This window comes from Poromitra crassiceps, assembly GCF_964638095.1.
Source record: "Poromitra crassiceps genome assembly, contig: HAP1_SCAFFOLD_92, whole genome shotgun sequence".
Lineage (NCBI taxonomy): Eukaryota > Metazoa > Chordata > Actinopteri > Beryciformes > Melamphaidae > Poromitra > Poromitra crassiceps.
The window spans coordinates 917,675-934,746 of record NW_028152243.1 but is presented as its reverse complement, the minus strand read 5'-3'; positions in this window follow the sequence as shown (position 1 = coordinate 934,746).

Below are 17,072 nucleotides of genomic sequence, written 5' to 3'. Positions count from 1 at the left end.
AAGCAGCAGCGCAACTCATCCAGAGCAGGCCTAGGCTACAACTGTTGTCGCGCAGGGCAGCATGTGAGTGTCTGTGTGTGTGTGTGTGTCTGTGTGAGAGAGAGAGACGGGGGAGAGAGACAGAGTTATTAGCTGCTTTGCACACCTTGGAAGCTCTGCTGTGCTCCTCCTGCGTCCGGAGACATATTACATTAAATTGGCCGTTGCGGGCTGCTGGGTTGGGCTGGGTTCGGAATTTTCAGATATTTTAACGGGGCGGGCGGGGCGGGCTGGCTCCGATGACGGGTTGGGTTGGGGCGGGCCTTAAAAAAACCTGACCCGCGCATCACTAGAAAGTAGACATCATTATTGTAGTAAGCTAAATTATTTCATACTTGTAAAATAAAACTAGAGAAATTATTCCATTTTCGATTTGGGTCTTTTGAGAGGGGGGTGGGTCGTTCTCGCGTGGGATCCTTACGTCACCTGACAACTTGGTTTTCACTTTGAAAAACATGTCAAAGAAGCTGTCTGAGAGAGCCAAGTCATTAAAAAAATCGATCCTAACCCCTAAACTAAAGATTATTGCTCCTAAGGGACCCTAAAGCTGCGTTCACACCGACCTATTAAAGTTTTTCGCTGGCATCGAAAATACGCTCTCCGCCCGGGATGAAATATCCCAGCTCGAGCTAAATTACGCTGGCATCAGTCGCTCCCTGTTCAACGCTGATTGGCTGCCGTGTGAGAGTGTGTCAAATATCACACTGGCTTGGAACAAACCGCTGGTTATTGTGTGGCAACAAACCGCATTGACAGCTGACATGAAGGCTACGTTCACACAGCCAGCCTTAGTGCTTGAATCTAATCTTTTCCCACCTAAGTGACTCAGGTCAGTCTTTTTTATGACTGTGTGAACAGTACAAGTCACATTGAAAGTTACTTTTTTAAAGATGACCTGGGCTACTTTCAAATGTGGAAAAACATCAGATTCGAATCTGATGTTTTGGAATGTGACTCCGGTGTGAACAGACATCTTGCCCATATCTGACTTAATGCTTCAATGTGACTTTTACGTCATTCCAGAGCGACATTCGTCACTATTCTGCACTGGCGGGAGGAGGGAGGACCAGATTGTGATTACAAACATGGAGGACAGCTGCGAGGGAGGTAATCAGTGGAGGAACAGTGAGGTTTTAGACCTCATAAGTATTAGCAAGAAGTAGCAGCTATTGCTCCACAGAAAGCCATTATTAAAAAAAAATCTAAAAGCTCTCTTCCTCGCTATCATCTGCACCTATATTCCCTGTCTTCCACTGCACAATAACTTGTAAATTGAACCGTAAACAACAGATGAAACAACATCGTCAGCTACCGCCATGTTTACTGCTGTCTTCTTCTGGGTTTATGTAGAACAGCAGTGTGCTGCACATGCGGGTCACTTCAGGTCCGCGACCTGTTCACACTGGAGTCTGATATGGGCCACTTTTAAAAAGTCTGTGTGAACAGCCACACAAAAAATCAGATGTGAGCAACAAATCAGATTCAAGCACTAATGTTTGCTGTGTGAACATAGCCGAAATGAAGTCTGTACTAGCTCACGTTAGGAGCACGCTGATAGGCTTAGCTTGTAAACAACTACAGTGGCTCGTAGTGGACAAATATCATGACATTGCGTAACGTTATAGCCCCCAGATGTCCGTCAATTATTGTGCCTGTTGACGAGCGATTTAAACAGAGCGACAGAGTGATTCCATAGGGTTGAATCAAGCGACAGAGAGAAAAATAAATATCTCGGTGTGAACACAGCTTTAGGAGCAAGAAATAAATGAGCACAGAATGATTAAAAAATGAGGAGGCTCTAGTTAGTCTCAAGAGATCAGAATGAGCAACAGATTTTTTTGCTATGGTTAGATGGATAACAGTGAAACTATGATCAATATAGTATTTTTTCTATGTTCTCCAATTGTGTTAACTATTAACTACTACTAACTTAACTACTTTATTCAGAATTGACATCACAACATACGTTTACTTGCATTTCGCTTATGGTTATCCGCTTGTGTAAAGTAAAGGTAAAGTCCCACTGATTGTCACACACTTGAGTGTGCGAAATTTGTTCTCCGCATTTGACCCATCCCCTGGGGGAGCGGTGAGCGGCAGCAGCACCGAGCTCGGGAATCATATGGTGATCTAACCCCCCAATTCCAACGCTTTGATGCTGAGTGCCAAGCAGGCAGGCAAATGGATCCCATTTTTATAGTCTTTGGTATGACTCGGCCGGGGATCGAACTCACAACCTCCCAGTCTCAGGGCGGACACTCAAACCACAAGGCCACTGAGCTGGTGTAAGCACACAAATTGAAATATATCATGAAACGACAATGGTTTAAGCAAGTGTACTCAAACTTTTGACTGAGTAATGGCTAACTTAAGTTCTGGCCAAGGGACAACAGTTGGAAATTAGCCATCTGGCTAACACTGTCACATTGACAGTGATGTTATGTGCACTGTAGTGCGAAAGCATGTGAACTAAGCACAAGGCCAAAACACATGCTGTGTGGCACTAAAAATCATTTTCCAAGGTTGGCAGGTCTGCTGTAGCAAGAGTGAGCAAAATCTCAGAACACTGGCAATTGTACAGGAAAGAGGAAATGTCACAATTAAAAAAAAAAAAGATAGTGGAATATCCTCAACTGTTATGTACACAAGGCTGAATTAATTCAGTGATAAGCTCAGTGTCTTCTTGCCCCTAACTGTAACTTCTGTTCCAGCTACTAATGTTGGAGAAGACTTGCTGCACTCACTCTCCCGGGATGAAATCAACAATCTTTTTCCCGGTCCTGAAAACTTCCTGAGGCTGTATGGCACCTTGTGATGTGAGACAAAAGGGTCAGTGCAGGGAGCACGTCAGTGCAACACCAGCCCCCTGCAGGAAGCACCAGCACCCCAGTGCAACACCAAGATCACAGTGATAACATGTATGTGGTATTGCATTTAATATACTGTATGCATCTGTGAGTCTTTGGATGAAAACGTTAGGCCACGCAACAGCTTTAGTGTCTGTCCAGGGATCTTAGTATTCCATTCATTTGTAAGAGTTTGGAAACCTAATATTTCCCAATACTTTTTTCTTCTGATGTAACCTGCAGCCAGCACCCAAGTGCCATGCCGATCTGAAACCAGCAATGCCAGTCACTTGCAATGAGCACCGCAGAGCAACGCCAGGATAGCAGTGATGAAACATGTATGTATTTTTTAATACTCTGTATGCAATATTGCAACAATACATAAGCCCACAGTCCACATACCTTTTGTTTTTGGGTCATGGTTTCACTACGCATTTTATGCATAAGGAGAAAAAAATGCTTCCATTTCTAAAATGGAAGCATGGAAAATGGAAATGCTTATTAGCAAAAAATCTATTTCTGGTCTATAATATGAAAGTATAAAAAAACACTTGCAAATGTAAAAGTGCTTCTTAGCCATGACTACTTGTAGGATAACCTAGGTAATAACATTACGAGACATTGTACATTTTATTTTCGAAGCAAATAGATAGCCGGAGCTACTTTCCTGATAAAACAGGAAATGTCAGGAAAGTAGTCTCTTATGGGGTTGTGTTTCTGTGGCTTTCTCTTTAAAGCTGGAGTGAGTACATTTACAATTGCTGGAGTGAGTACATTTACAATTTGTTTATATAAACAAATGTCCATTACGTTCAAGGCATTGCCAAACAAGTTCCCACAATGCTGTATTTCTCAATATACCAGAGTTTTCAATCTGACACAGTCGTGCCCGACAGGTAGAAAACTCAGGTATACTGAGAAATGCACAGAGAGAGTTATGTGGTGCAGATAGGCTTAATCAGCATTGTGTGAAGTCGTTTTGCAATAGCTGAATATGTGCATAACATAAACATTTGTTTATGTTATGCACTCCAGCTTTAAGCAGCGAGGCCCAGTTCCATGTCTTTACGGTGAGACTTGTGCAGTATATTGGATACTGCATGCCTACATTATGTTTTGTACTTTGTCATTTTCACAATGACATAAGGAGAAGTGTTCACACTGTGATTTTTGTTTTAAGAGTCGCTTTATTGAAACTTGGTTTCAGTATCTGGTCAGCAAAAAAATTATACAAAATCTTTTTCTCCGATTTGATGTATAATGATTGTTTTAACTGTGATGGTTTTTCTAATTGGTAGTTTTCTAATCTTTTACATTGACTTTTGTCATCTAGGTTTCAGAAGACCCAAACGGTTTCCTGCGCCAACAACCTCTATCATCTCCAGTTGTGGTCATCAGTGAGGAAAACTGCATGATCGCCATGGGAGCATTGATTGACCTTGTCAATTGTTGTCTGAGCTTCAGTTCTGTGTTGTAACAGTCATGTTCTGCCATTTCACATTCAAGACCTTTTAAATGTGTTTTTTTTCGATGTGAATATATATGTTCTCAATCATGATGTTCATTTACGCTGAGTTAAAAATAATTTGCGTGCTTTTAAAACAAATAATTTTATGTTACATGCATGTGACATTGTGTCCATGTGGGGGTGTGCGAAGAGTGCTCCAAGTGGTGCTCTGCTTTAACTCCCTGTCGTGGGCGTCCCCCCCCCCTCCTCTCTTTCACTCATTCAGAGCTTCAACACAACAAACATGGCTGCTGTGAGCACATACGGTCTTGTCCGGTCTTGTCTTGGACATGGACAGAGCGAAATATGGGATTATTTTGCTTACGTTACATTGCTGACAGTGACAGGGACTGACACTACATAGCCCGTCAGTAAACAATGTTTAAAAGTGCGGAGGCGAACTGGCGAAGGGAGCTGACCAAACGCCGACAAACATCCCGACTTAAAAGAGCAACAGGTTAGCGAATGTGATCGATAACCTAATTACATTCCCTCAAATAAGTTTTTTATTTTGTGACGAGCAAACATTTTTCACCGTCAGTTTGACGAGGAAATGTGCTCAGTACGAGCGACCCTCTGCCAAGTAACATTATTGAGTCATGACGCTGTTTATTTAATAGGGTGATCTGGTTGTAAAAATAAAACATTTACATCAGAAAGACATTGAAAGCAGTGATTGATAAATGAAATCCAATGTTTTTCTACAAATTGCATCATTGGGAGGTTGATTCTGGCACTCAATATTAAGGGTGGGCAATATATCGATTTTATATCAATATTGTGATATGAGACTATACATGGCAAGGCTGTCCAAACCCTTTTGAATGGGGGCCAGATTTGATAATGTGAAAATACCTGGGGGCCAGCTACTTTCTGTTGTATCTGAATTCTGTTGAATTGATACAGTACATAGAAGTTATGGCAAACTTAGTCTCGATGCCAGACCCATGAGAGTTCTTACGCTGATACACTAGGTTACTGCATGCTGCAGAGCTCTCTCTGGGTCTGGGACACTTTCCCTCAGAGGGCTGGTTATGGGAGGGAACCGTTCACTTGGCCAGTCATATGCCAGTGATGGCTTCAGTCCTCTCCAATCAGTAACGACTTTGCGATCAGACAACACGGGAGGCGCAGCCCATTTGCTCTCTCATCGGTGCTACGACCTGTCACTCATTCAATTTCAACCCGCCTTCAAAACCAGCAGTGGCTGTTAACTGGCACAGACTCACTTATGTAGTATACGGAGCGCAGCGATTCAACGTAATATTTGAGTCTGGGGAGAGACTATGGCAAACTAAGACAGATGGAATTGAATGCTTATGGGAGAGGAGAGTGACTGCTGTGAGGAAGATGTTGAAGATGATGATGGCTAAGACACATCCTTGTTTTACTCCTACTTTGACGTAGAAGGGTCAGACTGTTGTCCACTTATTTGAACGTGGGCTTGCATGCCGTCATGAAATAGCTTTAGAATGGAGAGGAATTTGGGTGGGACTACAAATCGACTGAGTAGGTCCCAGAGTAGCTTTTGATTTACTGTGTCGAATGCCTTCGAGAGATCAATGAAAGCCATATACAGGTCTTGCTTATGTTCTCTGCACTTCTCCTGGATCCAGGCAGTGGTGGCCGATACAAATTGGCACTGACCTCAAACTATCCAATCAGACAAAAGTTGACATTTTCTCGGAAACGGAAGGTCAGATCGAGATGCCTATAAAGGACTATAATATATTTTCTCACCCCAAATCCATCCATGAGTCTCTACGAGTTACAGTTGCAGAGATACGTCCGCCCTGCATGCAGGACTACAGGAGAGACATAGAGGACAGCGAAGTTGGGGGTTTAAGTCACTGATCAAACACTCGATTTCAGTGATTGCTGTCAGAATATAGAGCCATTTAACACTTATTTTAACACAAAAACATTGCTGAATGTACCTTTAATGTGATAATCAAATTTCTTACGTTCTGAAAATAAATCCTGTTTTCTAAAATTCTGTATTCAATGTTGATTTTTTTCTTTTTGTGATACGAAAGTTTTGACATCAACCAGATTTAAATTTCTACCCATGTCTAGCCAACATTGGAGGCTGATGCCTAGCCAACGTTGGAGGCTGATGTCTAGCCAACGTTGGGTTTTAATGGCAACCCCAACCAAAATTCTGTGTCTATATAACGTTGGAGGCTGATGCCTGGCCAACGTTGGAGGTTGACGTCAAAACCCCATGTTGAGTAGACCTCAACCCCAACCAAAATTCTATGTCTATCCAATGTTTGAGGCTGTCTATCCAACGTTGGAGGCTGATGTCTAGCCAACGTTGGGGGCTGATGTCTGCCCAACGTTGGGATTTGATGTCAACCCGATTTTAATTTCCAACCAAAATTCTACATCTATCCAATGTTGGATGCTGATGTCTAACCAACGTCAGAGGCTGATGTCTATCCAACGTTGGAGGCTGATGTCTTGCAAACGTTAGGTTTTGACGTCAACCAGATTTTCATTCTCAACCAAAATTCTACATCTATCCAACGTTGGAGGCTGACGTCTATACAACGTTGGGGGCTGATGTCTGCCCAACGTTGGGATTTGATGTCAACCCGATTTTCATTTCCAACCAAAATTCTACATATATCCAACGTTGGATGCTGATGTCTAACCAACATCAGAGGCTGATGTCTATCCAACGTTGGAGGCTGATGTCTTGCCAACGTTGGGTTTTGACGTCAACCAGATTTTCATTCTAAACCAAAATCCTACATCTATCCAACGTTGGAGGCTGACGTCTATACAACGTTGGGGGCTGATGTCTGCCCAACGTTGGGATTTGATGTCAACCCGATTTTCATTCCCAACCAAAATTCCACATCTATCCAATGTTGGATGCTGATGTCTAACCAACGTCAGAGGCTGATGTCTATCCAACGTTGGACGCTGATTTCTTGCCAACGTTGTGTTTTGACGTCAACCCGATTTTCATTCTCAACCAAAATCCAACATCAGTTCAACGTTGGAGTCCAACGTCGATATGACGTTAAACTGACGTCCCGTGCCAGCTGGGATATAAACAATTCAAACAAAAGACACACATGGGTCCACAATATGTGTGTGCATCATGTCATAGATTACTGTTTCAACATCAAGTACTGAAATGCAAGAAAGAGCTCTATGCAGGAAAAGGAGAAATGGTCGCTTCTATGGCTAGGAAATGTATCACTGAAACATATCTTCACAAATGTAGTGACACTTGTCTTCCAAATTGTACTTTCAAAAGTGGTCCTACTGGGCTTTTATGGCTATGTTACACGTGTCACCGGAAAATCCTTATTGGTACAATGCCAGCCGAAAGTGTTGCAAACAATTTGCATTTAGATCCTATTCCACCACAACTCAATAATTTGAACTCAATTGAACAGCACCTAATAGCAAAAAATATTCCATTCATGAAAATGCTGGCACTGCCGCGAGGTGGACAAAATGGTGTGCATGGACCAGTAATATGTGTCCCTTCAAATATCAGTGACATAACAAATGTCCTTCCAAGATCGGATAACGACGATATCATTATTCCTGTTAAGTTGAAGAGAAAGTTGTCTTACAAAGGCTTTTATGAATATCAGCATGTTCACGCAGAGAAAGTACGGATAGCGGTGATATATTTGAAAGACAATAACATATGGTATAAAGATGTGGAGTTCAATAATGAATGGGTAAATCCCTTAAGCAGAATCGAGGAAGAAATTGAGGAAGAAGCAGATGAACATAATGACAATGACAACTGTGAACCAATGTGTCCAGACCACAATCAAAGTACAACATCTGAAATTGAGGAAGAACCCATAGATGAAACACTCTTTGACAAACAGCAACATGGTATGTTCATGGACACATGTTTACAACCCATTGACATTGCACAAGAAGTTTTGGATCAGCACTTTGACCATATTATATCTGTGGCACCAGCAGAAGGAAATAGCCCTGTAAGATTATTAATGGATGAAACTAATGAAGCAAAATGTTTTCCCGTGCTTTTCCCAAGAGGACATGGAACCTTTCATGATCGCAGACCTGTGAAGTTGACATTATCACGATATTTGAATGTACGCATTCAAAATGCTGATGGAAGATTTGGAAAAAATGCAGTTTACATATTCTATGCACAATATTGGTCAGAGCTTTATCAGGTTGTATCAAACGTCTCAATAGCAATGAGAAAAGGTCATGAAACAGACAGGCCTGTAACAGCCGAAATGCTCATGAACCAAGACTCTCTTCAAAGGATTCTGAATTGTGATCAAGGCTACAAATTCATGAAACCTATAAGAGGTACACCTGCTTTTTGGCAAAGTGCACAAAAAGACTTATTTGCCATGGTGAGGCAATTGGGAATTCCAACATGGTTCTGTTCCTTCTCATCTGCTGATTTACGATGGCCAGAATTTCTGGAATGTATCCTGAGAGTAGAGGGATCCACAAAATCCATTGATGAGCTTGACTGGTCTGAGAGATGTGGCCTGTTACAAAGAAACTCTGTGATAGCAGCAAGAATGTTTGATCAACGATTCCATTGTTTCCTCAAAGACGTAATCATGTCCCCAGCACAGCCAATTGGTAAAATTGTGGATTATTTCTACAGAGTGGAGTTCCAGCAACGTGGATCACCTCATGTACACTGTCTATTCTGGGTGGAGAATGCACCTCAAATTGACGTAGACGATGATGATGCTGTTGTAGCATTTGTGGATAAATATGTGACATGTGAAATGCCGCCAGATGATGACACAGAGATGCATGAAATTGTCTCAGCTGTACAACAACATAGCAAAAGACACTCAAAAACATGCAAAAAAGGAGGCACAACTTGCAGATTCAACTTTCCTAGACCACCGACGAACAATACATTTATTACAAGAAGCAAGAAAGAAGATGAGAAAGACAACAATGCAAATGAGCAATCAGAGGAACATACCTGTTCAGAAAACTCCCCAGATGATGTAGTAAATGAAGAAATGCGTAAAGCCCATGCAGCAAACATTGTAGCAAAGGTGAAAGAAGCAATTCTGGACCCTAAAGCCACCTTTAACTCTGCCGACTAATTGTTTGCCTCGATTGGCATTACGCAGGAAGGATTTGAAGCTGCATACAAAATGGTAACAAACAAAACCACTGTTGTTCTGAAAAGAAAGATTAGTGATGTTTGGGTCAATCAATATAACAGACATCTTATGCGCTGCTGGAATGGAAACTTGGACATCCAATATGTGTGCGATGCGTACTCCTGCATTGTTTACATCATCTCTTACATCTCAAAAGCAGAGAGAGAAATGGGACTATTGCTGCAACGTGCACAAACAGAGGCTGCAAATGACAACATGGATGCTAAACAGGCTTTGAAGAAACTTGGCTCTGTGTATTTGTATAACCGAGAAGTTTCTGCCCAAGAAAGTGTCTATCGTCTAACCAACATGAGGCTTAAGGAGGGATCTAGAAAAGTTGTGTTTATTCCAACTGGTGATCACACAGTGCGTATGAGCTTGCCACTCCATGTCTTGCAAAAGAAAAATGCTTGTGACACAGAAGAAGATCAATGTGATGACACAGGCAACAAAAATATATGGATGACCAGCATAACGGAAAGATATAAAGGTAGACCTAAAAGTACAGAGTTTTCCCAAATGTGTCTGGCTAGCTTTGCATCTGAATATAGAGTACTGTCCAAATCGGAAAGATCAGCACGCAATACCATTGCATTGAAGGATGACTTGGGATTTGTAAAGAAGAGAACACGTACTGATGGTGCTGTTGTACGGTATGCTCGGTTTTCAGCTACCAAAACTCCGGAAAAGTATTTCGAGAGCATTTTACAGCTTTTTCTACCCCATTACACTAATGAGGAATTGAAACCATCAACATTTGCTACCTTTGAAAGCTTCTACTGTACAGGCTTTGTAAAGACCACTGATGGCATTGAGGCTGTAAAATGTGTTGTTGACACAAACAGAAACCTGTTTGAAAATGAGGCAGACAAAATTGAAGAAGCTCAAAAAGATGTCGAAATGAATGGTCCTATGGAAGATGCATGGGCAGAAATGTGTCCTGAATCTGAATTGGAAAGACTGGAAGATCGCAAAAACAAAGAAAAAGAAACATTGGATACTGAAAAAATTGGTGAAGACATTCCAGATTTACAGCCCAAACAAGACCCTGCCTATACAATTGAACTCAATGACCACAGAATGCCAAGGCCAGAGGCACTGAAGCTACTTTCCTCGTTGAATGAGAAGCAATCCAGCATTTTCTATCAAATCCGTCAATGGTGTCTACAAAAGGTTCAAGGGAAAAATCCTGATCCATTTCATGTGTTCATCTCAGGAGGTGCTGGCACAGGGAAATCACATTTGATCAAAGCCATACATTATGAAACATGCCGTATTTTGTCACAATTGTCTGACAACCCAGATGAAACACACGTGCTACTGACAGCTCCAACTGGTGTTGCAGCCTACAATATCAACGGAGAAACAATACATCGCAGTTTTTCAATTCCAATCGACGCATCTCAACAATATAATCCTCTGGGCCAAGACAAAATCAACACTTTGAGAGCAAAGCTGGGAAACCTCCAAATTTTGATCATTGATGAAATTTCCATGTTGGATCATAAGCTTATGAGGTATGTGAATGGCAGATTGAGACAGATAAAGCAGACCGGCGATTATTCTCCTTTTGGAAACGTCTGTGTTATTGCCGTTGGCGATTTCTATCAATTGCCCCCTGTGAAAGGAAAAGCCCTCTATACAGAGCCAAAGGATTTTATAAATTTATGGGGAGATAACTTTGCTCTTGCTGAACTTACAGATGTTGTGCGACAAAAAGACACAAAGTTTGCTCAATTACTGAATCGCTTAAGGAAACACCCTAAGAATGAAGACCTTGAGAAGTCAGATCTGTGCATGCTACAGAAATGTGAAACAGGTGAAGGAGAAGAAAGTGATGCTTTACACATTTATGCCACAAATGCACAGGTCGATGACCACAATTTCAACATGTTAACGAAAACCTGTTCTGACACTATTAGCATTAATGCACAAGATTACGAAAAGATTGCCAAAGGTGGAACACTACAGAAACAAAATGGATCTATCAAGGTTCATCAAACGTGTCTACCAAAAACACTCTGTCTTGGAGAAGGTGCACGTGTCATGCTTCTGAAAAACGTTGATACATCTGACGGACTAGTTAATGGGGCATGTGGCACTGTTTCTAAAGTGTATTTTGGAGATGATAAAACATTCCCTTCAATGATCTATGTCACTTTTGATGATGAGAAAGTTGGACGAGCTGCACGATGTAAGAAACCATGTCCACAACTTGGATTTGAACAAGCAACTCCAATTGGGCCTGATGAAGACAGAATGATTTACACCACTGCTGTACGCCGTCAGTTTCCATTGAGATTAGCATGGGCTTGCACTGTTCATAAAGTCCAAGGTTTAACAGTGGAAAAAGCAGTAGTTTCTCTACAAAGGATCTTTACTGCAGGACAAGCATATGTAGCTTTGAGTCGGGTGACATCTCTAGAGGGACTAATAATTGAAGACTTTGACCCAAAATCTATATATTCCAACAATAAAATTGAAAAATCACTCCAGGAAATGCCTGCATTCATTAAACCATCAACACAAGTACCACTGCCATCATGCAAGATACTTTTGCACAATATACAAGGACTATCATCCCATGTTCAATGCATAAGACAAGATGCAAGATACATGGAGGCAGACATGATCTGTGTTACAGAAACGTGGCTTGCACCAAATAATTGCAATGATGACACACATGTCAATGGATTTGTCTTCCATAGTAAACCACGGCATCTTGCATATGACACAAATGGAGAAATGTTTGCAGAATTGCAAGAACAACAACATGGTGGCGTTGGCGCCTATTGCAAAGAAAACATGCAATGTCATGTTACAGATGTGCCCTGCATAAATATTGAATGTCTCCTATTGGACATCCCACAACTGGAAACACAAGTTGCAGTGATTTACAGACCATCATCATATCAGCTTTCAACATTCCGCAGCAAGCTTAATGATCTGATTACCCATATGAACATGAAAACAGGAGGCAAAATCATCTTGGGAGATTTCAATGAAAACCTGATGGTAGCAAGTTCAATTAAAACACAAATGGAACAACATGGGTTCACTCAAGTTGTAAATGAGCCTACCACTGAGAAGGGGACTTTGATCGACCACATCTACATCAAAGACATTGACAACAAAAACATATGTGTAAGTATAATGCCCACATATTTCAGCTATCACGAATGTGTTGTACTTAATTGGTATTTTTAATCTTGACACTTGGTCTTATCTGTATGTATTTTTACATTTTTGTATTGCATTTCAAAGGCATCCAGAACCAAACAAGGAACCTTCATAAAATTGTAAAAACTTTGAAATTATTATTAAATTAATTAAATTAAAATTGATCTTGAAAAAAAATACAATTGTTACTCCATGTTGACCACTTTATTGTAGTACTGCTGTAGTACTGCCACAGCTAGGGTTGCCAACCGTCCCAACCCTTTGATGCACAACATATGCACATATGTTCAGGTCCTACCTGGCAGATGTTGATTTTATGATTTTATTGTTTTATTAATTTACTGTTTTATCATTTTTTTTACTGATTTTAGTGCTGTTTCTTTTGTTTTTACATATCTATTTTATTGTTTTAATGTTGCCTATGTTTTTTCTATTTTTATTCCTTTTTAGTTATTCTACATATTTTTATCTATTTTATTATGCTGCTTATTTCTGCTCTGTACAGCACTTTGTGCCCCTGTGGCTGTTAAGGCGCTTTATAAAATTAAAATTAAGCCCATTTTACAAGCACAGCACTTTGAAGCAGTAATCCATGCTTTTGTCACTACTTGGCTGGATTACTGCAATGCACTTTATATGGGAGTGAGTGGATCCTCTGTTACTCGCCACCAGCTGGTTCAGAACGCCGCTGCGCGTCTTTTAACTAGCACTCGTAAGCATGAGTACATCTCACCGATTTTATCCTTACTCCACTGGCTCCCCGTGCATTTTAGGATTAATTTTTAAAATTATTTTATTTGCTTTTAAAGTCCTTAACAACCTTGCCCCACCCTACCTCTCTGAGCTGTTGCACTTCTATTCACCTTCCCGCTCTCTCAGGTCAGCTGACCAGCTGCTCCTAACTGTGCCTAAAACTAGGCGTAAGCTCAGGGGGGACCGTGCTTTCGCCCCTAAACTGTGGAATGAGCTGCCGCTGCAGATTAGGCAGGCCTCATCACTGTCGCACTTTAAAAGCCTCCTAAAAACACACCTTTTCTCCCTGACTTTCGACACCATGTAGGATGTTGCTTTTATTGTTTTATTGATTTACTGTTTTATCGTTTTTTACTGATTTTAGTGCAGTTTCTTTTGTTTTTACATATTCTTATTCTTATTGTTTTATTGTTTTAATGTTGCCAATGTTTTTTCTATTTTTATTACTTTTTAGTTATTCTACATATTTTTATCTATTTTATTGTGCTGCTTATTTATGCTCTGTACAGCACTTTGTGCCCCTGTGGCTGTTAAGGCACTTTATAAATAAAGTTGGATTGGATTGGATTGAAAATAGATGTGGGTAATTTTTGACCCATGTTGTGCATTGGAAGGGTAGTAATACAAAAATCATTTTTATTCAAAAAGTATGTAGAGAAAGAATAAAATAACAATGTTTAATGCCCAAAAACAAGTTAATTGAGGAATACCTGGAATACACTTTTCACTTTTGACCTATGTTGTGCATCAAAGGGTTAAAATACGGAATTGTCCCGTATTTGTAAACAAAAAGACGTGTTCTGTATTGAACTGATACGGGATGCGATCTGTCCCGTATTGGAGAAACTATGCAGTGCAAAGTGTGACAGGCTATTTGTATTGACCGAGAAACTCCATAGCCGCTACAGCTGCTCTGCCCCTCAGCTTGTCATGTTACATCCAACTACCCTAGAATGTGCTTCTCATTGATTGTTGTGAGTCACGACCAATGAGAAGCACTGTCAGCGTTGCTAGATTCAACTAAACTCTGACGACAGCACATTGAGTAAGCTATACATTGTATCTATACATAGTAACATGCCATTTTGTTGTGTTCAGAAGATTTAACCTGAAATCTAAAATGTTTTTAAACTAATGATTTAATCTTTCATAATACCAGGTTTTTTCTATTCAAAAGAATAATGTTGCTATTTGCATTGCTATATCAAAATACCGTTTGCACTACTGTTTATAGTTTTATTTTTTAATACAGCTGTTTTAGGCTATTAAGAATAAGAAACTTCTGTTTTATGACGCCCAAATAAAATTCTTGAATGATAATCTAGGAATAGGCTATGTGCAAAAACGGGTCAAATTCAGGTTTGCTTGTCTTACTAATAATGGGTGACAGCCCCCCAACCCACCCCCCGACTGTTCCTTATCGTGCGTTCCTTTATCGCAAAATAACTGGGATGTGGAGGCTAAATGACATCACATCCGTTTTGTTAGCGTTCCATTTGCAGAAAACTTGAGCTGGGAAGTTCACTGTTCATTGGTCAGATCCAGTCACTAGCCAGGCTAGCCATTGTTAGCAATAACAATTGACAACATGGCATTTCGCGGCATTTTGCGCATACAAACACTGCAGCCTCATGTCCACACAGATAGAAGTTAGGCAGTGCTGTGTGTACAGCTGATTTAATGAGACACAAACAAAACAGAAGTGCTAAACAATATTACTACAATTATAACTACTGTTGTTGCGCAGCGCAGCCATCTTGGGTTTTAGAGATCAGGGCTGCTGAGGCTCCTACGAGTTTGGAATGGGAAATACCAGCTCGGTGACGTCACCGTCCCAGCTCATGACCTTTGAAGTTGTAAGATTACCAGTCCCGTTATAAAGGAATGCACGATAATTTCCATTTCAAAAAGTTGGCAACCCTAGCCACAGCGGTGGGGACTTTTATTCAAGTGCATTGCTACAATGTAGTCACTAGGCAGTAGTCATGAAATGCACTGCCCCCCCCTGAAATCTGATTGGCCACGTCAGGTACCACTCCAAAATCCTGAGGGTGCTAATATCTGGCTTACATTACTGCCTTTCAGAGGCTGTAGCAGGCTCATTTTTTAAACTTTTTTAAAGCAATTTTAAAGCAATTTTTACATACCAATCATATCAAACTAGAATAACTAATACATCCATTGCCACCAACCATGTTATGCTAGCTGGTTGAGAAGGGGTCAAATAATGCTCCAAAGTAGGCGTCTAGATAGTGTAGCCGTAGATTCCCTGCCTACCAACACAAGGATCAGAGGTTCATGCCTCCATATTACCTCCGGCTTGATCAATTGACTACGTTTGCAGATGGGAAACCAGATAGAGAATTTGTGCCCCACATTAGTCAAAATGGCCTAAACACACCACTACTTTTATTTAAATGTTTTGTTGTTTACAAAAGTCCCCCATCACTGCTCTCAGAGCAACGCAGCAGTACATGGCAGTAAGATGGTCAAGATAGGAGTACATCTCTTTAAAAAAAATCATTGTTTGAATTTAATTGAATTTACTTGACATGAATTGGCTTGAATGGACTTGAATTGGCTTTAATCTGCTTGACATAGACTTAAATTTGCTTTGAGACTTGAATTGAATGTACTTTGTTTTTGTTGATCAATAAAATTCGTTTTTCTTTTTTTTTCCTTTTTTACTGACAGTATGTTGATGGGTACCTAGGGGCCTAAGTAAATTTATTTTCTTTTCTTCTTTTTTTACGTTAGCTTCAGTGTTAATTTTGGCAATTATTTTACATTTAGTGCTCTTAGGTCGCTTTCACATATAAGCTGTTTAGTCCGCTTTAACAGTGCCAGAGTTCATTTCCTCAGATAATGTGCTTCGTTTGCGTGGTGTTAAAGCGCAAACAACCTCTGTGGCGGAACAAACAAACAAACTCTGGTCCGCTTGAAAACGTGGGTCTCGGTTCGCTTCCAAGTGAACCCTGGTGCAGTTCGTTTGTTGTGTGAAAGCAAAACGGACTAAACACAAGAGTGCCATTGCATCCCATGCACTCATGCAGTGCATCATGAGTAGAAGATGGTAGAAGGGAGCAACACAAACACTGCGGCGTGCACACGTGTACAGTATACCTGCACGCCACGTCGTGACGTACGTCATCATAACATCACATTTCTCAACAGCTGGCTGGCTTGGCTCTCTCCTTCGGTACATAGGCTACTCTCATCTGGAGAATGAAATGTTCAACAGGCGCTCAGGATTATTCATGCTGCAATGCATTGTGGTTTGCAACCAGACCTTGCCCATCACTACAAGTACATAGTTACTAGACCACTCAAAATGATGAACAAGTCTAGCAGAAGTGGATCCCACAAACAGAAGAGAAAAAACGGTGCTGCTCCACAACAAGCTGAGGCTAGTACATCTAGCAATAGCAACAAGGATGCTGATGTGATCGTAATTGAAGAAAACATGCAGGTGTTGCAGCCTAATCCAAGACCAGAGGAAAAGGTTAACAACATTAGTGCTACCACCAGCTGACTACCACCACCACAACAACAACCTGAAGCTAGCAGTAGCACCAGCTCCCAATCGCACCAGCA